The sequence below is a fragment of the Eptatretus burgeri genome, chromosome 8 (assembly GCF_056783735.1).
Source record: "Eptatretus burgeri isolate ZD-2024b chromosome 8, Ebu_testis_v1, whole genome shotgun sequence".
Lineage (NCBI taxonomy): Eukaryota > Metazoa > Chordata > Myxini > Myxiniformes > Myxinidae > Eptatretus > Eptatretus burgeri.
In genome coordinates, this window is record NC_140968.1 from 73,616,194 (window position 1) to 73,639,405 (window position 23,212).

The window sequence follows — 23,212 nt, forward strand, 5'->3', positions numbered from 1 at the left end:
CATCTTCTGAGCCTTCCACTTCAACTGCACAGTCTGCCACATATAAACGAGCCTGCCACAAGCAATATGTACTGTATCGAACCCCAATCATGACAACACCTATTAAAAAGTAATTAGTTTTCATGTTTTTATTTATGTTTTATTTACGCATCGTTTACTGCTTTTTTGCCCCTTCTCGCTCCCTCCTACTTCCTTACTCCCCCACCCCTCCTCGGTCTCCCTTTCTCCTCACTCCTCCACCCCTCTCTCCCCCTCCTCTCTACCCACCCTCATCATTTTCTTCCCTCCCCCCCCCCCTTGGTATACCTGTCTTTCTGATGGTGGTTATCTCCGGACATGTCTGGACGATGGATATGTCCATATGGACATTCCCCTCACACTTCCTTAACTTACCCCCCCCCCCCCACACCTTAATATACCTGTCATCCGGATGCTGGTTATCTCCAGAGGTGTTCAGATGGTGGTTAAGTCTGGACGGACCCTCCCCTCATGCTGCCTTCCCTTGCCCTCCCCGCACAATTCCTTTCCTTGCTCTCCCCTCATGCTGCCTTCTCTTGCTCTCCCCTCACACTGCCTTCCCTTTCCACACCCCTCCTCGCTCCCCCCTCCTTCCTCACTCCCCCCTCTTTCCCTGCTCCCCAACCCCACCTCGATCTCCCTCACTTCTCGCTCCCCTCCCTCCTCGCTCCTCTCTCCTACCCTGCTTCTTGCTCTCCCACCTCCCCCCCCCTTCGCCCCTCTCCCCCCACCTAGTATTCCCGTTCGCGAGGCGACGGGATGTATTTCCTTGTCTATAATAATAAATGTCAGTTTGTGTGTGTCAGTCAGTCAGTCAATCAGTGTGGGGGGTGGTGGGGGGGGGAGGTGTCCTCCATAACTCCAAAACCATGAAATCGAGTAGCCTGAAATAATTACAAAAAAGTGAACGTCTCGTTTTCAAAAGTTTCTTCAGCCATTTCATCAGAGTGTTTGGTTAAGCCACATCAGGTCAGAATATCCGAGAGGTCCGTAAGGATCGCTCTAAGCGGTGTAGCCTGGGTTTGAATCTTGACCCAGCTATAAACTGTCATCCTGGTGTTTCACAGGCAGGGTGATTCATCAATATATGTGCAGTCTCTTGGATGAATGTTAAATTGGGCAACACATCTGCTGAAACCCCCCTTTCCCTCCACCACTCTCCCCATTCTTCTCCTCTCTCTCTTCCCTCTCTCACCCCTATCCCACCCCTATCCCTCTCTCCATCTCTCTCTCCAATCTCTCCCATCTTCACCCCCTTTCCTCTCCCCTCTCTTTCTCTCCCTCTCTCCCCAACCCTCCTCCCTCCCTCCTCTATCCTTCCACTCCCTCCTCTCTCCCTCTTCTCCTTTTTCTCCCCCCTCCTCTCACTACATCAGCGAAGCGATGGGTTGTATTTGCTGGAATAATAATAAGTGTGTGTGTGTGTGTGTGTGTGTGTGTGTGTGTGTGTGTGTGTGTGTGTGTGTTTCTCATCCATAACTCCAAAACGATGAAACATAGCAGCCTGAAACTTTGCATGCACACTAAGAAAACTCCAAGTAAGTGCAAGAGTGAAAATTGGGTGTTTGGGTTAATTAAAACACCCCTTTGGAAGATAATTGATGGCCTTATTTAACTATATCCTTTATCAAGCACATCCTCGGCCACCTTGCTTTCATCCTCAGTCACTTCGCTCTCCCTCGCGGGGGACTTAATTCGCCATTTTGTTTGGCCTTCTCAACAATTCATTGAGTTGGAACAGGCCACAACAGTTTATTCATGATAAAGCGCTCAAAATGTTGTTTTTTTCACTTTCCTCACTCATATCATCAAAAGCATCATCTACATACCAAAGAATCGCTGTATACATCACTTTTGTAAGATATATAGTTTTCAAATAAGGAGCTTGGAGTGATTTCATGCATAACATGATGTGATTTTCCATGATCTACTCTCACAGACTAATTAATGTATTTCATCGAAATATAATTTGAGTTTGGAGGATCGGATCACATGGACTATATAACTTGGAATCTCGAGTGAAATCTGAAAATATTAAGAAATCGGCAATGTTTAGTTTTTTGCCGGTATGTGCCATTACGAATCAGCTTGCTATCGCTTATCAAATCGGCCATTCCTTATCAATTATTTCATTGGAGTGCTTTGCTTGAGTGCTTAAGCAACTTGCCAAGCGCCCTGCACTACTACAGTCGATAGCGGTGCAGTTCATGTCCCGATTGGGATGTACAGTCGGCAGTTGCTACAATACAAGGTAGATGTACGTCGACAGCAAACATGGACGTGGTACATATGGGTAGATTGGGATCCGTAAAGGGACTCTCCACGGTTGTGTCGGCATGCCTGCATGCTTGGTTATGGGCCACTTATGTTATGCCTCATGTTATGGTTATTGGTTGAACACATGATGGCAAAGTTTCATCCCATATCTTCGGATGATGATGGGTGGTGGAGGTTTTAACTTTTAACCTCAGTAGCATATGAGTAATCATGTTTTCCTTTGTCCTTGTAAATGTTTCTAAAGTATTTGGTGATTTTATATGAAGTGGGTGCGCTTTACAAAGGTTATGTGGTTTCTCTTTACAAACATGGCTGAACGGATCTTCGCCAAACTTTCCGAGGTACGTCAGTGAGTGCCAGGGAGTGTTTTAGGCAAAAAAACATAGTTTTTCGATTTTTTTTTTCAATTTTTACAGAACCATTGCAGGGTATTAATCGCAGGAATTAATACAGAACCAGCGGCGAAAAGTATCGTGGCTCGGATTAATTGCCGAATGAAAACAAAAGAAATGCGATTGCCGATTGTCCAGTGAGATCTCACACGACGATCATGTGAAATAATTGCAAGGGCGGAGGGGAGGGGAGGGGGGTTCAATCACGTGCACCTGGTGCCCCCCCCCCCCCTGGATTCGCCATTGATGTTTATAGATTGAGATCAAACTTAACCCATAAACCCAGAAGAACTTTTTTAAGTTCAATTTTTTTTCAATCTTCTTTTGTTTTTTTGAATCGTTGTACAGTGCCGAAGCCTTTTTGATTAATGGCAGTTGTATTCAAGTGCGCATACGTATGAATAAGTACAAAACAATTAGCAGACATTTAAATACAAATAAACCTCTTCCGGCAGCGGTTGAAGTTGATGGTACTTCTTCTCCATCTTCCTGAACGTCTCTATGTTCAACCGTGGATCCAGAATTTTTTAGGGGGAGTTTCCTTAAGGTTAAGATGTTCGTATATTGTGAAATATACCGCCAAGCCTTATTCAAGTCAATGTAATGGTTGAGGTAAAACTGGTTAATCTATCCAGTGTCTGACCGTAAATTTACTTTCTCCACAGGAAAATTTGGGAATATCGAGCTCCTTGATGAAAAGGCCTCAGGCCGGTCACTATCTGATTCTAAAGAAAAGCTGAAGGTTTTGGAATCTTTGTGATGGATCTTAACGATAACAATGTAAACACACAAAATGTTTCCAATACAAATCAATGAAGATATCGAATGCGGCGAAATGACCCCAAGCGAGCAGTGTTAGCTAGCAAGCTAGCAGGTTGTGTGTGTTTGTGTGTATGTGTGTATGTATGTATGTATGTATATATATATATATATATATATATATATATATATATATATATATATATATATATATATGTATATATATGTATACCGGGTGTAGTGGTGTGCGTCTGTAATCTGGCTACTCGGAGGTTTGGGTTGGAGGATCGCTTGAGGACAGGAGCTCTGCCCTGGGCCGCGCTATGAGGGGGTGTAGGGCAGCCCGGAATCATGGCGAAACCCAATCCTTATCCCTGTGTCGTAAGAGGCGACCAGGGCTGCGTCAGGAAGGGCATCCGGTGTAAAACCTATGCCAAATCGGTATGCGGATAATAACGGATGATTCGCTGTGGCGACCCCTGACGGGAGCAGCCGAAAGACGAACAACATATATATATATATATATATATATATATATATATATATATATATATATATATATATATATATATATATATATATATATATATATATATATATATATATATATATATATATATATTGTTGCGGTCACGGGTACCGAGACACCAGCTTGTCACTCAGGGGGATTAATCCCCGGTTGTCCTTGGAAGAGCCGGACCTGGGGCCACCGCTCACAATTAACGTTGTGGTACGGTGGGTTGCTTTAGAACCACGAATGCCACCCAGTTAGCCACGAGTTCCAGTGTCCACCATCTAATTATACCATTTAACTTGAGGTCACGTGGTTACCTGAGCGGGGAGCGTGCCCTCAGCAAAGCACAACTCTTATCTTGATTCGATCTAAATTCGGGCGGCCCAGCGTTTTAACCTCTGGTGCGTGCCGACTAGTTTTTGGTCAAATCTGTGGTAATTTCCTCTCAGTCTATCTTGGTTCGGACAATGCTAGACCAATGGAAGAAAAGGACAAACACGGACAGGTGGGAAGTCGACCAATGATATATTAATAATAAAATAAATAAATAAAAAGATCTTTTTATTTTCTTAGGTAAATAAGTGAATAAATTCCAAAGCAATCAAAATGAATAATTAATCAGGCGAAATCAATCAAAATGACAGGAAAAAGACAGAGGGTAGATGCTTATCGGGGGGGGGGGCTTGACTTCAAAATAAACACAGACAAGGGTACCCAGCAGGTCATTCCGGGGGGTGGGGAGAAGAGTCGTCTCACACACCAGAGAGAAGTCGGCCGTGAAGTGAAAACGTCCTGAAATGTGTGTGCATGTCTTGTCCGTCGCCAGCACCCAGCCTTGCCGTGCACCCACTCACCAACAGCCTTGAATGCCAGTCGACGTCTGGGGGGCACCGCGATCGTCTGTCGCGGGTTTAGACCCTGGTGCTGCGACACGGGCAGCTCCTCACACTTCACTAAACTGGTGACGTCCAGTGACCCACACGGTCCGTTGGTGACTGACCCACGCCTCACTCATTGTGAACGATCCGTACCTCACTCATTGTCAGCGCTGCTCACACCCACACGCGCACCACACGCTCGCTTCCTCAAGCACTGGAAAGGACGAATTGTCTCATTGTTTGCGCTTGTCAGACACCCACACGCTAACTCGCTGGCTTCCTTGCTTGCACACTCGCACCCTCAATGACTCGCTTACCCGCTTCTTCTCTCACGAGCCTGCCCGCTCGCACTTCCTTTTTGGCTCACTTGCCCGCTTCCTGCTCACTTCTCTTCTCGCGCGCTTCCTCTCTCACTTTCTTTCTCCTTTTTGAACGGACCTCTCCAATTCTTTTATATATGTGGCCCATCTCAGCGGGCGCAGAGTCCCCTCAAGCTCACCCCGCCCCACTTGCGTACAGTTACCATGATAACCCGTGCGTTCGAAAAAGGGTGGGCCTTGGCTCTCCCGAAAGAAATATGTGCATAAACGATGCTGAGGAAAAATAAGGCGGGCGTCAGCACCCGCGAAACAAATATGTGCTTAAATGTGTCTGTCGTAAAGAAAAAAAAGCTTCCCATAAGAGAGGGGATCGATTCTTCACCCTTCTCAACGCATCACATTTAAAATCCCATTAGACACGGGAATGGGGCAAATCTGAACTTGCATTTAAGGAAATTACTGTCTTTGGACCTGGAAGTGTGGATGCATTTATCAGACCGGATTCCGAAATCCGTAACCATTTATATATTCACATATATACATGCATACATCCACATATACATACATACATATAATATATACATATATACACATATATACATGCACATATATACACACATATGCCTGGAGTTGGCTTCATGGTTAGGCCTAAGTCACATTTGCTCTACGGCTAGGATACGGTGGCCTTCCCCCCCCCCCCCGAATTGACAAGCGTGCGGCGACCGCAGAGTTTCTGAGGTGACCTCAGGGTGGCCCTACGCCTTATGGCTATCTTTTACAGGCCTTAGGGGTCGTCGTGGAATTATAGCGCGGAGTTATAACTTTTTTTCATTTCTACGTTGGCCGTAGCAATTCGACAAGCCGTAGCCATGACGTAGATGTGTTCCACGTCGACCGTATGTAGGACGTACGATGGGCTTGCGTTATTCGTGCGGCTGCCGTAGGCTCTTATCAATGAATTTTGCCAACCCCCAAAAAATTACAGTGGCCGCACTATTTCCATGGTCGCCGTACGGTGGCCTTGTGATCTGTGTGACAACCTGCGGGCAACGCAGGGTCGACGCACGGTCCCCCTACGCCCGCCGTGCGTCCTACGTACGGCCTCCGTGGCAGTCTGCGTCGACCATGCGCAACTGCTAGAGATCGGAGTATAGTAGTTTGCCGCCAGTGTTGGGCACAAAAGCGATAATCTGATAACAGATAATTATCGGTTTACTTTTTTTATCGGACTATTATGAAAAACTCCCATTTATCGTTATCGGACCAGTTAACTTCCGAAAACTCAAGCTTTTAATCCGATAATATTTTTATCGTTTCCGGGTCGCATTTCTCCGTTTCCGAGTCGCATGTTCTTGGTGTGTTTGTAATATGTTTGTAAGGTGTGTTTGTTTTTGTTGTTGTTGTTGTGAAGACAAAACTTCAATCTCTTGGACTCGGCTCTTTTATATACAGGATCCGGATCTCCTTAAATACTAAGCACATGCACACATCCTCACATTGAAGGTGCCTTTTGAGAGCGTCTATCATGAACTTTTAAATATATTCGGACATTTGCTTTAAAGTTTCGAAAAGTTCACGTTGCTATTTGAAGATTATTCCATTTATCGTATTCTAATTTAGTAAATACTTATTTCGTAAATACACGATATATCGTAAATACGTAAATACATTATGACGGGTTTTCTTATTGGCTTAATCAAGGCACGTGACGAAATATCGGAAGTTGTTGTTGTTGTTGTTTTTTTAATGTAAAATGTTTTTTTTTTTTTAGCCGACAAAACCTTGAGGACGCTAGTAGGGTAAGAATACTGATTCTGGCTCACTTTTCCCCATGTAAATGAATGGGGGATTTTCAGCGATTCATATTTTTTTCCCTAAAAATAAACCCCCCTTTTTATCCCAAGGTATATTTATTTGTCTCCCCTTTTAACCTGGAGGTTGAACCTCATTGAATTGAACAGCTCACTCATTGAACCTATAAAGATTTGTTCATTCTCAAATTCCTTCAATAGTTTAATTTTCTTTGCACAATAATCCCCATCTAAAATATTGACAAACAAAACATTTGAATCTTTATATTTTTTAAGATACCCCATTTGTGCCATTACGAAATGATAAACTTCTCTTAATGCTCTTGTTTGACCACCTCCTGAGCCACATATCATTTTGAGATTATAGTAAATTGTTTTTTCATTGTTCAATTGATAACCATCAAAGTTTTCAGTCCATTCAAGGATATTCATTTTTTTCTTTACATCCTCTAACTTACTAGTTTTTAAATTAATTCGCTTATTTGTTTTATTTACCTTTGTTTTAGTTATTTTTTCAATAAGACTTATTTGATATTTTTCACATTCATTATGTTTTCCATTTATATACCAAGACTGAGATTTTCTCCACTCTTTAGTTTGATTAATACTTGGTTTAACCATTTATATATTGTGAAAAAACGGGGCGGTAGCCCTTAAAAAACCCTAACCCATCTTCCCATCGTTAAAACATAATCTATTTTATACACTCTATCATACAATATCCATATGGAACACAATCTATTCCATTATCTAAAATAAATCTCTTATCATCAAAGGCTCCTAATGCCTTTTTATTTACTTCTTCACTATATATGTTATGTTTATAACTTCTTATTGTATTCATTTTCCTATATTCTTCTTTCTTATTCATCAAACAATTATAATAATTTCTAAAAGTTATTGATTTCTTTATTACATATTTCTTTATTCCCTTTAACCTCTTATCAATCTGTTCACCATACTTATAAGCATATGCCTTTGCTCTCAATCCAATAAACTCACTCATTACTTTTCCACCCAACTCATCCTTAAACTTACCAATAACCTTTTCATTCTTTTTGGAAAATAACTCACTCTTCTTGCTGAAATTACTTGTATCATATACTCCAATATTTTTCTTCATATCTTCATAAACATCATCAGTTTTTATATCTAGGATAAAACTATCAGTATCCATATACAACAATGAAACATTTTCACCATACTCTTTCTTTAAGTCATTATACAAATAATCATACATCAATATCTTTGATAAATCAAGAACTGCTGTTCCAATATAAATTGGTTTATCCATAACAATACTTTCCTTTTTCATATGAATTGCAGAAAAGTTCTCTGAAAAAACCTCTTCTCTCTCAAAACTTGGTTTATTTATCAATCTCGAAGCTTCTTTCCAAGATGTTGCGAATCTAATGTTTTGTCTGTTTCTAACATTTTCCATAGTCTTTCCAAATACAGCATTATTCATTAATTTATAAAAGTCCCCTTCAAATTTTACTTTTGTATTTGCTCTCATATCTGTATTAAATTGAATATACTTTTTCACCCAAGGACTTTGTTTAAATTTTAAAACTCTATGAATTTTAGCTACTCTCAATCCTTCTCTCAAAAACTGTTTTAAGCTTCTCTGATGTAAAACATATCCCTCTTTATCATAGAATGTTGTTAATAACTTTTCTGTTGATTTGCCTTTAATATTAAAACTTTTATGATAATCACTTAACCATTCTTTCTTTGGAGTTTCTTTCTCACATGCAAAAGGAAGATCTTTATGCTTATTATGAAGATCACTCGGGTACCTCAAATCAACTTCAAAATAATAACCTTCTTCTTCGTCATTCAATTCCTCTTGAGAAGAAATAACAATATTCATCAAAGCCTTTTCATAATCCTTTTCTTCCACCCACTCTAATTTACCATAAGGCAGAGATTGAGACATTGCCCATCCATACAAATTATTAGCATCAAAATACATCAAATAATTACTATCTTTTTCACTATCATAATTTGGAAGATATTTATTATTTGCTTTAGCATATCTTTTTGAACATACTTGTGATATTCCACCTCTCTTGGACTTCTCAATCATCAAAAGCATATCCACATCACTGATTAAATCTATATCTTGTTTTGTCATTTTCAACATTGCACTCCAAGCTAAACCAGGAGCTGTGAAATAGTGGGCAGGATCTAATCCATAACAATTTTTATTATGACAGAGTGATCTAAAAGCTTCAAACACATCAGCTAACAATAAAACATCTGTTTTTAGATATAAATCGTGATATTCTCCAAGGTTCTTTATCTTAAATATTTTCCATATTTCTTGTGCGTGTTTATATTCCTTATCACTTATCTCTTCTTCATAAAGGTTATTATAGAAACTTTCTTTTGAAGGAAGTTGTGTTTCTTTAAATCTCATAAATGAATCCATATAATCATAAGGATAAATTCCCTTACTTGTAAGAATTTTCTCTTTACTTTGAATTTCATTCCTTGTTTGAATTTCCTCTCTCGTAAGAATTCCTTCTTTAATCAGAATTTCATCTTTAATCTGAATTTCCTCTTTAGTTCGAATTTTCTTTATAATTAGAATTTCATCTTCAGTTAGAATTTCTTCATTAATTAGAGTTTCCTCTTTACTTTGAATTCTCTCTTTAATCTGAATTTCCTCTTGAGTGAGAATTTCCTCTTTTCTTTCTGGTAAAAGTAGGAAGAATAACCTTATAATTTAGAGTGTTCAGCAAATCAATATATACTCTATCATCATTATTTTCCATATCCAATGGTTTATCAATATACTTTGATTCATCCCTCACAGTTGAACCTTGTCTTCCATCTTTTGTGAGAAGAAACATTAATCTCGGAGTTAGTTTAACAGGGGGTTGAGCAGAACTTAAGAACCTTAATTCATCATTAAATATCAATACCTTTTCTTGAACAAGATGAAATATTGCTGGTTGTTCTGTTGGAATGAGTCCTGCTTTGGTTTTTGAATCCGCTGAATATTCATTGTTTTGAACAGCATTCACAATATAATCAGGGGGTTGATTAATCTCTTCCAGTTGTTGAAATAAACCTTCATCATGTTCTAATTCTCCAATATGCTCTAATTCTTCCTCCGTCATTTGACTGAAATCTTTTAACATTTGAAGCTTTCTAGGAGTATATTCTACTGTGGGAACTGTGGAAACATCTTTCATTTTTTCTTGGGAAGTTTTTAAAAGTGGTTTAAAAAATTTCTCTTGTTTTTTTTCAAGTGCTTCTTCGCCCGTTAGTTTCTGTCTGCGTTTCTTCTTTATATCTTCCTGTTGTTTTACAACTTTTGAAACCAACTCTTGATGTTCCTTAAATCTTCTTGCTCTTTCTTTTGTATCCATTTATTTATTGTAAAATATCATTTAATGAATTGTAAAGATCAACAGGGAAATTTTCCTTTTCTTCATCATTCAAGTAGATGTGTTCAAATAAATCCTTTTCTTTAAATATTTCATCAAATTCTTTATTAACATTAATGCGAGTTGTAATTTCTTCTTCACTAATCCTTGCATCTCTGCTTTTCATACGTTTGTGTTGAGTTTCTTCATCAACATCAAAACCGAATGATAAAATCTTCACTCCGCTCAGATATTTAATAATTTGTCTCGTTCCTTCTGGATTAGTTTCTAATATCCCAACACCACCAGATTTTAGTTTCTTTAACTCACTCTTACAATGTGAATATTTTGTTGTACCAAGAGAAACCTCCTCAAATATTTGTCCTTCATTCCTCAATCGCATATGTTCCTCCACTGAAATATAGTGATAATCTTCACCTTTTACTTCTCCAGGTCTTATTGCTCTAGTTGTTGTTGATACAATGCGTATCACGGGGTGTTTTTTAAGTAAATTTACAATATTCTCATTTGTACTACACAAGAACCTTGATTTATGAAAGTTTTTTCCAGAAGCAGATTTACCCACAAGATTTATAATAATAGTTGTCATTTATATATGTAATTGTTTATAAAACAAAAAATATATCCCTTAATATCTCATCTTGTTTCACAACAATATATTTATATTTTTCAGTCGTGTGCTTCATATAATCCTCAAATTTCTTTTTACTACATAATGTAGAACAATTATCTCTCCAAAAATTATTGATATCTATTGAATTTAACTTGAATAAAATAAAAGTATTAGCATTGTTTCTGATGGAACGACGAGGAAGTTGAAAGTACGATTGACTAAGATAAATACAATTACAAGAAGAATGTCTCCCTCTTGTGTAGTAGCTGTCCATTACCGTTTGGTTTCTCTCATTAACACAATCATCAAAGATAACGAGGTTCTTTTTTGATTTATCCAAATCTTGGAGAGACGGTATATCATCCGTATTATCACTAAGAATACAAGTTATAAGATTTGATTTCTTTTTACATCTCTGTGTATCACAAAATAGTTGAATTATATCTTCAATGTTATAATCATTTAGGTTTTTTTGACGTTTAAATAAACCTATTATATCTTCTTTTTGAAGACCAGCATTAAAACCTTGTGAGAGAAGTTGATACTCTGGTTGAAAACTCGACTTTGTGAAAATTATTAAATTATCATAATCTAAAAAGTTGGGAGTGAGGAGCATTTTTAAAAGTAAGCAGGTTTTTCCACATCCACTTGAACCAACTATGAGACATCTTAATGAATTTGGGAGATTTTTATGGTTGTTAAATTTTATCTTATTTTCCCAAATAGGTAAAAAATCATTCATTTATATATTTGAAAAACAGGTTATTTAATTTATTATTGGCTTTTTAGAAACTCTATATTTTATCCTAAGTTCAGGTTTAATTTCAAGATAATCCATTATTTTATTTATACAATATCTTGTGTTGATATTTCCCTGAAAATTACATCCATGAATAATATACAACAACAATCCTTTGAACATTTCTCTTATACGTTCAGTTTCTTCCCTTGTAAGGAAAGGTGTGTTATCATCCTCATACTTTACATTCATTTCTCTAATCAATCTTGTAAAGTAATTCATTTTTGGTGTAAATCTAAAAGAATTATTTTCCTTTTTATATTTTTTATTATCATTAATTAGAAGATAATCACAGAATATACATTGTTTATAGGCTTTTAACTCTGTGTTTAATCCCTGTCTTTCACATGCAGGACAATTCTCAAATTTGTCATATGGAGAATCAGGAAAGTCTAGCATATTTATAAAGTAAAACTTTACTTAAACTGAAATTCATCTATACTTTCAGTTGTATATTACCATCGATATCGATATACTTTTTTTCATTATCAGATTCAACGACAACATTTTTTATATTAAAGGTAATTTTAAAATTATCGTTAACTACTATTGAACGAAATGTCATTTCACCTGATATATTAACATCCTTTATTTCATCAAGATTTACATCTTTAGGGTTGTTGAAAAAAATACAAATTTCTCCTTGCATATTACAGATGGTCTTATCTTTTCTTTCTAAAGCTTCATCCATAAGGTTTTTGTTCTTTGATACTTTTTCTTGTTTCATTGCTTTTTCTAGTTTTGAATATATTACTAGAAGGAGAGGAGAAACTTTTGTTAGAGATACTTTAATTGATGTTCTACCAGGTATACTAAAAGCCCTTCCACTGAAGGAAATTGAAGAACTCATATTATTTACCATAATAGTTTTTATCCAATAGTTGTTATATTTATCTTTGTTCAATTTTACATCCTTGACATATTTCTCAGTATCTTTAACAGATGAAGAGATTGATTGAAACTTGTCTTTTGTGTCTTGAAACATTGTATTTATTAAGTGAAAAAGTTGGAGGATAAAATGTTTTTAAGCACAGATTCACCTATAAATTAAACGAAATTTTCATCAAGAAAATTTTAGTTTGAGCAAAGTTTTATTCTATAAATATGGTGAATACAACGTACTGCGATGTTTGTAATCACGAATATAAACATTATAGAAAACACCTCCGAACCAACAAACACACATTTAATCTATTTCATCAAATATCTCCTCTTGAGTTGGAAAGAAAACATTGTGATATCTGTTCAAAGGATGTTTTGAAGAGTAGTTATAATCAACATCTTCAATCACAAAAACACAAGAAAAATGAGTTTAAAGTAAAGGGAGACTATTATATTAAAAACACTGATGAGGCATTTAAAGGGCATATAAAAATAAGGATTTTTCAATTTGGAGAACCCAGTCCATCATCAATAGCTGAATCAATTGAAATAGTGAAACCCGATGTTGAAAAATTTATTAAAAAGACATTAAAAGAAATAAAAACTTTAAAGTTTTATATGGGAGTGAAAATGAATATGAAAAGACAAGATGAAGAACAAACTCCTTATATGAGAACAGATCTTCATTTTATAACATCATTTCAAGATTTTTTGAATAGTGGGGTTTATGAAGAACTATCAAGACAAGAGGAGGATGTTGATAATACAGTGGTAGGAAGTGGATTCAATATTAAAAAATCATCTTTTTAGATATACACATTCTAAAATCAAACCCTCTTAAAGCTTCTTCTTATATTGAATTACCAAAAGAAATAAAACTAAAGAAGGCAGTTGTTAATATTAAGAACAATGATAATAAATGTTTTCTCTGGTCTGTTCTTGCTCACTTACATCCACCAAAATGTAATTCAGAAAGAGTAAAACAATATATGAAATATGAGAATACCTTGGACATTAAAGATTTTAAATTCCCAATGCCATTAACAGATATTCCTAAATTTGAGAAAAAGAATAATCTTTCTATTAATGTATATGGATTAACGGATACAAACAAAGTTCAAATATTAAAAATTTCAAACAACTATAAAAATGAAGAAACACACATTGACCTTTTATATTTTAGTGTTGGAAAGAATTCACATTACACATACATCAATAATTTATCAAGATTAATCTCTTCTCAGGTATTCAGAACAGCAAACAAAATATATCCTTGTAAGCGATGTCTTAATTCATTTCATACAAAAGAACGATTAGAACAACATTCAAAATATTGTAGTAATCATAAATCAGCTGTAATTACAATGCCTAAACCTGGTGAAAAGATTTATTTTGAAGATTATAATAAATCTATCATGCACCCATTTGTGATATACGCTGATTTTGAATGTATCCTTAAAAAGATAAATACTGCTTCTCCTAATCCAAAAGAACCATATACAAATAAATATCAAAAACATATTCCTTGTGGTTTCTGTTATTATATCAAATCATCTGTTGGAGAAAAGTATAACAAACTTGAACATTATCGTGGAAAAAATGCTTCACAAGAGTTTGTAAAACGATTAGAAAAGGATTGTATAAGACTCACTAAATTAATGAAAGAAACAAATGAACCGATGAAATTAACCAAAGAAGAAAAATTAGAATTTAGAATGAACAATATCTGTCATATTTGTGAGGGGGAAATTAAGGAGTCTAAAGTTAGAGACCATTGTCATCTTACTGGTAAATATAGAGGTCCCGCTCATTCCTGTTGTAATCTTAATTATAAATTACCTTCTTTTATTCCAGTCTTTCTTCACAACAGTGCCAACTATGATACACATCTATTTATAAATGAACTTTCAAAAACACCAGGGAATATTTCTGCTATAACAAACACAAGTCAAAAGTATATTTCATTTTCAAAAATGATATTCACAAAACCTTTAACTCGTATTAGGTTTTTAGATTCTTACAAGTTTATGGGAACACCACTAGCCTACCTCGCATCAAATGTAAGCTCCACGGACTCTTTTCCAAATCTTAATTCATTCTTTCCAAAAGAGGAAATTCTCACTAAAGAGGAAATTCAGATTAAAGAGAGAATTCAAAGTAAAGAGGAAACTCTAATTAATGAAGAAATTCTAACTGAAGATGAAATTCTAATTATAAAGAAAATTCGAACTAAAGAGGAAATTCAGATTAAAGATGAAATTCTGATTAAAGAAGGAATTCTTACGAGAGAGGAAATTCAAACAAGGAATGAAATTCAAAGTAAAGAGAAAATTCTTACAAGTAAGGGAATTTATCCTTATGATTATATGGATTCATTTATGAGATTTAAAGAAACACAACTTCCTTCAAAAGAAAGTTTCTATAATAACCTTTATGAAGAAGAGATAAGTGATAAGGAATATAAACACGCACAAGAAATATGGAAAATATTTAAGATAAAGAACCTTGGAGAATATCACGATTTATGTCTAAAAACAGATGTTTTATTGTTAGCTGATGTGTTTGAGGCTTTTAGAACACTCTGTCATAATAAAAATTGTTATGGATTAGACCCTGCCCACTATTTCACAGCTCCTGGTTTAGCTTGGAGTGCAATGTTGAAAATGACAAAACAAGATATAGATTTAATCAGTGATGTGGATATGCTTTTGATGATTGAGAAGTCCAAGAGAGGTGGAATATCACAAGTATGTTCAAAAAGATATGCTAAAGCAAATAATAAATATCTTCCAAATTATGATAGTGAAAAAGATAGTAATTATTTGATGTATTTTGATGCTAATAATTTGTATGGATGGGCAATGTCTCAATCTCTGCCTTATGGTAAATTAGAGTGGGTGGAAGAAAAGGATTATGAAAAGGCTTTGATGAATATTGTTATTTCTTCTCAAGAGGAATTGAATGACGAAGAAGAAGGTTATTATTTTGAAGTTGATTTGAGGTACCCGAGTGATCTTCATAATAAGCACAAAGATCTTCCTTTTGCATGTGAGAAAGAAACTCCAAAGAAAGAATGGTTAAGTGATTATCATAAAAGTTTTAATATTAAAGGCAAATCAACAGAAAAGTTATTAACAACATTCTATGATAAAGAGGGATATGTTTTACATCAGAGAAGCTTAAAACAGTTTTTGAGAGAAGGATTGAGAGTAGCTAAAATTCATAGAGTTTTAAAATTTAAACAAAGTCCTTGGGTGAAAAAGTATATTCAATTTAATACAGATATGAGAGCAAATACAAAAGTAAAATTTGAAGGGGACTTTTATAAATTAATGAATAATGCTGTATTTGGAAAGACTATGGAAAATGTTAGAAACAGGCAAAACATTAGATTCGCAACATCTTGGAAAGAAGCTTCGAGATTGATAAATAAACCAAGTTTTGAGAGAGAAGAGGTTTTTTCAGAGAACTTTTCTGCAATTCATATGAAAAAGGAAAGTATTGTAATGGATAAACCAATTTATATTGGAACAGCAGTTCTTGATTTATCAAAGATATTGATGTATGATTATTTGTATAATGACTTAAAGAAAGAGTATGGTGAAAATGTTTCATTGTTGTATATGGATACTGATAGTTTTATCCTAGATATAAAAACTGATGATGTTTATGAAGATATGAAGAAAAATATTGGAGTATATGATACAAGTAATTTCAGCAAGAAGAGTGAGTTATTTTCCAAAAAGAATGAAAAGGTTATTGGTAAGTTTAAGGATGAGTTGGGTGGAAAAGTAATGAGTGAGTTTATTGGATTGAGAGCAAAGGCATATGCTTATAAGTATGGTGAACAGATTGATAAGAGGTTAAAGGGAATAAAGAAATATGTAATAAAGAAATCAATAACTTTTAGAAATTATTATAATTGTTTGATGAATAAGAAAGAAGAATATAGGAAAATGAATACAATAAGAAGTTATAAACATAACATATATAGTGAAGAAGTAAATAAAAAGGCATTAGGAGCCTTTGATGATAAGAGATTTATTTTAGATAATGGAATAGATTGTGTTCCATATGGATATTGTATGATAGAGTGTATAAAATAGATTATGTTTTAATGATGGGAAGATGGGTTAGGGTTTTTTAAGGGCTACCGCCGCGTTTTTCACAATATATAAATGGTTAAACCAAGTATTAATCAAACTAAAGAGTGGAGAAAATCTCAGTCTTGGTATATAAATGGAAAACATAATGAATGTGAAAAATATCAAATAAGTCTTATTGAAAAAATAACTAAAACAAAGGTAAATAAAACAAATAAGCGAATTAATTTAAAAACTAGTAAGTTAGAGGATGTAAAGAAAAAAATGAATATCCTTGAATGGACTGAAAACTTTGATGGTTATCAATTGAACAATGAAAAAACAATTTACTATAATCTCAAAATGATATGTGGCTCAGGAGGTGGTCAAACAAGAGCATTAAGAGAAGTTTATCATTTCGTAATGGCACAAATGGGGTATCTTAAAAAATATAAAGATTCAAATGTTTTGTTTGTCAATATTTTAGATGGGGATTATTGTGCAAAGAAAATTAAACTATTGAAGGAATTTGAGAATGAACAAATCTTTATAGGTTCAATGAGTGAGCTGTTCAATTCAATGAGGTTCAACCTCCAGGTTAAAAGGGGAGACAAATAAATATACCTTGGGATAAAAAGGGGGGTTTATTTTTAGGGAAAAAAAATATGAATCGCTGAAAATCCCCCATTCATTTACATGGGGAAAAGTGAGCCAGAATCAGTATTCTTACCCTACTGACGCTGCTCGTGGACACATTTGTCCTTGTTTAATTAACGGTGCCTTCCTGTTTGTGTGCGCAGCGTTTCGCGGACCTATTCCCGTTGCTCATTCGGTAAGAAATGGACATTACTTTCTTGGATTCACATTGTGTCCTTGACCCATCCCGTTAGGCCGAAGTCACATTTGTTCTACGGCGAAGATACTGCGGCTGTACACCCTCTGAATTTACAGAAACGTGCGGCGGCCGCAGAGTTTCTGAGGTGGCCTCAGGGTGGCCCGACGCCGGTTGGCTATATTTTACAGGCCGTAGGGGTCGCCGTGGAATTATAACGCGGAGTTATAACTTTTTCATTTCTACGTTCGCCGTAGCAATTCGACGAGCCGAAACAAAAATACTGGTTAAAAAAAGAACCCACTCGTTACCGTCCGTCTGGCCGTACGTTCGCCTTAGGGCCCCCTGCGGTCGCCTTGCGGGCACCTTGCATCTGCCTTGAAAATTCTATGGCCGCCGCAGGAACGCCCGAAGGTCACCGTGCGACATCAAATCAAAGACCGTACGGCACCCCCACGTTTTCGGTCTCCACAATTTATAAATACCCCGTGCGGCTCCCCGCAAAATAAAAACGTGTGACTGCTACATTGTGTGACTGTGGAAATACTGCGGCCGCCCTATAATTGCTAGTGGCCGTAGATTTTGTAGACCCTACAGCCGCCGTGGCAAATGTGACTTAGGCCTTAGGGTGGCGGGCTTGGGATCCTTGGGTCCTGAGTTGAAATCCCGCTCAGCTGTTGAATTAATACCAGGTGGGGTTGACTCAGCCTGTCATCCTTCCGAGGTCGGCAAAATGAGTGCCAGCTTGCTGGTATACTGTGTCAAAGTGGCGACCTGTCCAGGATTGTGTCCAATAGCCCAGGAGACTGCTTTGGCAACACCAACGCTCTACACAGAGTATAGTTCTGATGGATGGATGGATGGATGGATGGATAGATACACGTATGTATTTGTATGTATATACTCGTGTAGATGTGTGTATATGGCTGTGGAAGGCAAAGTGTTGATCCAAAAACTAACTCGTAGCGGTGTAACCCAGAACAACTTTCACCATGGCACGAATTCCCAAAACATCTCGACAACAAGTCATTGCATTGTTAATGTGAGTGTGATTTTCCTTGTTCTGGTTTAAGCATCCTCATCTTAGCCAGCATACTGAAAGTGAATAATCACGACATCGTATATTTGTATGAGAAAAGCTTCAGGCAAGGAGCTCTGACATTTAAACAGGTTTGATAATATCATTCCCACAAATACTTCTGGCACCAAGGAATACAGTGTTCATTATTGGGGTACATTGGTGAACATGTTGTGGAGAGCATTGTCTCTTGGGGTTGTGTAAACGTCTGTTGTATTCAGTAATATAAAACACAGATTGCATACATTCGCATATTTTACAAAGATATATCCGCTGCTTGAACTCTCACGCATCTGATCCCCACCCCCTGTACCTTTTTATAATTGGCCAATGGTGTTTCTGGAGTTTTCCAATTGATGAAAGGTGCAAACATGTCGTGGTTGAAACATAATATGTCAGACTGTTCCATGACACATAACATATGCTGCACGACATGTATGATTGCATTTACCAACCAACTTTGTCCAACATGACACAGGACGCGAGTTTCATGCAACAATTTGGGAAACAGCTCGACAGTGTGCGCGCTGTTAGGGGTAATGACTCTGATTTCACAGACAAGGAACCTTTCAATGATCAGCATGAATTACTTTGACAATGCAATGGTTAAATTAATTATTTCTGAGCCACGTATGCAAAATCTATAGTTCTCTGTCCTTCGAATCAAATTCATTTCACAGATCCACCTCAATATGGAGCACAATACCGTGGGCTGAGTATAGTCTCTAATTTAGAACACATTATTTTGAAGTGTCCTCAAGAATTGATAAAACCACCATTGCGTTATCTATCAAAGTTCGGTTGGTAGCCACATTGAGGGTGTTGTAAACTAGTTTGGGTAGAACTTCCTCTGATTGTTAAATAGAACAGGTAGTGACAAAATTATGGACTTTCCACTCTGGAATTCCACGACTGAAGCTATTCTTATTTAAGATGCACACATCAGGTTTCAAAAATCCGCTGTTATTCGAAACGGACTGCTTGTTACCTCCACCCCCCAAAGATGAAAGAGGTTACGTTTTCACCCCATACTGATTGTTTGTCTGTTTGTGTGCAGGATATCTCAAAAAGTTTGGACGGATTTGGATGAAACTTGGTGGACAGGTTGGGTGTGTGGCCACGACAAATTGATTCAATTTTGGTGAAGATCCGAATCTGGATCTGGATACGACAATTATTTCATTTTTGAAGTGATTCTTCACCATTGAGAGATCGTGCCAAAAACGATCTAGTACTGTATAGCATGATATTTCAAAATTGTATTGGGCCCGATATGTTCTCGTGGATCAGGCATTACGTGGCGGAGGTATGCGCTCTCCTCAGTGCCCTTCTGGTTAACACTATTTTGATTCTGTGTTACATTACCTGTAATTAAACATCTCTGTCATGCTTCTAAAAACGAACTTCTCCCTCCACATATGTTTTCAGGAAGTTTTCAGCCACTGCAGGACTTTGCAGGATCCATGACTACATGGAGAACTTGTGCAAGGTCTCACACCATGCTTTTCATTTTCGATCTGTACACCTGTACCTGTGCTGAATTACTTCCATTACCCTAAAAGTTTGATTTTTTTTTTTATTTTGCACTCAGGTTATATCTTCATCTGTCCACATTTAATGGGGCACTCGTTGATAGGGACACTGGAAAGGAAAATAAGAAAAGATCGGTTCCAGTATCGGGAGTAGGGGAGCCTGGAGTAGTGGGCACACTAAAGAGAAGAGGAATATTGTGCTGTGAGTTGTTTATTTATAAACCGTATATATTTTTTACAACGTCAATGGCTCATGAATGAGCATGCAAGTATGTCACATGTAGGACAAGAACATTAGGAGACATCAGTATACTTTTGCAATAATTGCCAGCTGGCATAATAGATGTTGTACAAATAAGTAATTGCTCTTTCCTTCCACCACTGAAGGTGGATGGAGGTTGTGTTTTCACTCCTGTCTGTCTATTGGATTCGCTATATATGCTAGATATCCCTTATTGTCGGGTTTTCTGTGTGTGTGTGTGTGTGTGTGTGTGTGTGTGTGTGTGTGTGTGTGTGTGTGTGTGTGTGTGTGTGTGTGTGTGTGTGTGTGTGTGTGTGTGTGTGTGTGTGTGTGTCTGCAACGCGAGGCTCCACAGCACGAACCAGCGAACCGATTTCGATGAAACTTTGCCAAGAGGTGGAATATATACTGGGAATGTGCGCGTTTGAATTTCGTTGCCTAGCAACCACCCGTTGCGGTGCAACAGCCGAAAAACCGCGTACAGTATTTTCAATACTTGTCCTTCAGTTTTGAATGTAGAGAAACGAGACTTAGGAATTAAACACCGAGATATTTAGAAAATTTTACTCGAGCCGATTTTTGATTGAGGTTTTATTTTTCAAATGGTAGTCCTTCAAAAATCGGGTGTCTATTTGCCGTCATTTAAAGTGTATATACAGTGTTTGTAAGGAACTACACCGTCGTTCCACCTTTGATCTCTCCTCGATCCAAACGTTATTGACCAAAGTGAAAAGGATCCAAAATAAATGGAATCACCAGCATTTCTGTCTTTGTGGATTTCTAATAATATGTTTATTTATTTACCGAAAACGATTCCCCACCCACACACCACCTCCAATTATTTATTTATTTTCTGAAAACAATTCCATGATCCACACACCACCTTCAATTATTTATTTATTTACTAAAAATTATTCCACGATCCACACCACACCTCCAATTATTTATTTATTTGCTGAAAACGACTCCACGACCCACACCACCTTCAATTATTTATTTATTTACCAAAAACGATTCCACGATCCACACACCACCTTTAATTATTTATTTATTTACTGAAAACGATTCCACGACCCACACACCACCTCCAATTATTTATTTATTTACCGAAAAACGATTCCACGATCCACACACCACCTTCAATTATTTATTTATTTACCGAAAACGATTCCACGATCCACACCACCTTCAATTATTTATTTATTTACTGTAAACGATTCCACGACCCACACACCACCTCCAATTATTTATTTATTTACCGAAAAACAATTCCATGATCCACACACCACCTTCAATTATTTATTTATTTACTGAAAACGATTCCACGACCCACACACCACCTTCAATTATTTATTTATTTACTGAAAACGATTCCACGACCCACACACCACCTCCAATTTATTATTTATTATTTACCGAAAACGATTCCACGACCCACACACCTCCTCCAATTATTTATTATTTAAAGTGGGAGTGGCGTAGGAAAGTGGGCGTGGCTTATGAAAAATATTGTGTGGCTCAGGTGTGGCCAAACAAGAGCATTGAGAGAAGTTTATCGGGTTTTCCGTGTGTGTATGTGTGTGTGTGTGTGTGTGTGTGTGTGTGTGTGTGTGTGTGTGTGTGTGTGTGTGTGTGTGTGTGTGTGTGTGTGTGTGTGTGTGTGTGTGTGTGTGTGTGTGTGTGTGTGTGTGTGTGTGTCTGCAACGTGAGGCTCCACAGCACAAACCAGCAAACCGATTATTTTTAAATGGTAGTCCTTCAAAAATCGGGTGTCTATTTACCGTCATTTTTTATGAGGAGTACCAGTGGGTAAAATACGCAAGAGGAAAAATCTTGCCAGGCAGAGGAACAATTGTATGTGAACCAATACGTGTTGGCAATGAATCTTCGTCGGTGGATCGGTCAGAATGAAAAGCATCGTATCCAGCGCTTCGATCCTAGCGAATCCCTCGTCGCCTACCGGCTTGTCCCTTTGTTTGTTTGTGAAGAAAATATCTCAAAAAGTTGTTTAAGGATTTGGACAAAAGAGCTTTGGAATGCGACACGGACGAAATGATTCGATTTTGCTGAAGATCCAGATCCTGATCCGAGAATTTTTTTTAAGTGATTCTTCACCATTGAGTGTTTGGACTAAAACGATATACAGCACAATATCTCAAAAAGTTGCAGACAGGTTCAGCCGAAACCTAATGGATGAGTTGGTTAGGTAACAAGAACAACCGATTAGATTTTAGTTCGTGTCAGAATCCAGATCCAGTCAATCACTAGAATACAAAACCTAAACTAATCAACCTGGCGGAGGTATGCTCTAAACTTAGTGCCCTTGTAGTTACTTATGAGATTGTCAAAGTGAAACTAGAAGAGAGAGAAGCATTGTTAAACAAAAGAGTAAAGTATGAAGTAAGTGACATCAAGTTCATAAAGACATGAACAGAGACTGCAGTCCATCTCTGGAAACGATTTATTGACTCGTTGTCTATCAGAACCACACATGGAAAGAAACACGAGGTTCACTGTGAACCATCAGCATTGAGAAGTTACAGCACCACATCATCTCAAATTTGTAAGCTCTCAACTCCTCCCATGACAGTACCCATACCTCTGCAGGTGATGTAAGTGTGTTGACATGCCCTTGTACTTGAAAGCCCAGGGCCCGTCATTGGAGCAGGCCCAGGCATATGGTAATCCAGAAAGATGGAAGGAAAAACACAGTATCGTTTCATAGTCCATATCACCCTGCCATAGTTCCCTGTTTTCAGAACAAAGGGAACTTTCATTAAGAAAAA

At 37.0% G+C, this 23,212-nt stretch overlaps 1 long non-coding RNA gene across 3 annotated transcripts in view; it reads left to right on the forward strand.

Moving 5' to 3' along the window:
- The first annotated feature begins 17,479 nt into the window (after positions 1 to 17,479).
- The window catches only part of LOC147022043 (uncharacterized), a 135,098-nt gene continuing 129,365 nt past the window's right edge, over positions 17,480 to 23,212 (forward strand). For 2 of the 3 annotated variants that reach the window (XR_015060618.1, XR_015060620.1), the window contains exons 1-2: positions 17,480 to 17,575; positions 20,082 to 20,142. This is a non-coding gene — a long non-coding RNA (uncharacterized LOC147022043). The remainder of the gene's footprint in view (positions 17,576 to 20,081; positions 20,143 to 23,212) is intronic. The other variant, XR_015060619.1, reaches the window with a different exon arrangement.